Source organism: Penaeus monodon, chromosome 20, assembly GCF_015228065.2.
Source record: "Penaeus monodon isolate SGIC_2016 chromosome 20, NSTDA_Pmon_1, whole genome shotgun sequence".
Lineage (NCBI taxonomy): Eukaryota > Metazoa > Arthropoda > Malacostraca > Decapoda > Penaeidae > Penaeus > Penaeus monodon.
Window position 1 is genome coordinate 36,337,868 of NC_051405.1, and position 542 is coordinate 36,338,409.

General features: G+C 25.6%; 1 protein-coding gene across 1 annotated transcript in view; it reads left to right on the plus strand.

Moving 5' to 3' along the window:
• The window catches only part of LOC119585788 (E3 ubiquitin-protein ligase RNF113A-like), a 10,714-nt gene that overhangs the window by 245 nt on the left and 9,927 nt on the right, over nucleotides 1-542 (plus strand). The window lies entirely within an intron of this gene.

The window sequence follows — 542 nt, forward strand, 5'->3', positions numbered from 1 at the left end:
CATATTTCATTGTTATATTTCATTGCAACCCAATTGGCATATTGTAATTAACTTTGAAGTGAAGTATATTCTGAAGTACAAACTACATAAATTCTATAGTTGAATTGATCATGAAAATAATTTTCAGTGTAAAAGGTATGATCAAGGTTATGAGAGTATTTTGAACTTTTTATGTGTAAAGATTAAAAAAAAGAATGTTTAAAATGTCATTATTTTTGTATATATATGGTTGCTTTATGCAAAAGTTATAATAAATGTACAATTGACATATGGTAACTTTACCATTTCCCAAACTAATTGCAGACAAACCTGTTTCAGAAGAAAATACTCTCAAAAGTGCTGATATTTTAAGGAAGGTGCAAAATTACTTGTAAAAACTCAAGATATTAATAGTTATTTTTAAAACATCTTTGAGCTTTATCTAAAATAATATATGCTCCATACATGAAGATTACTGTAGCTCAAAAAAATATATAAATGTTTTCTTAACTCAATGTTGCCAAGAAAATGTAGTGTTCACTGCATATTTTTTCAGAAATGTC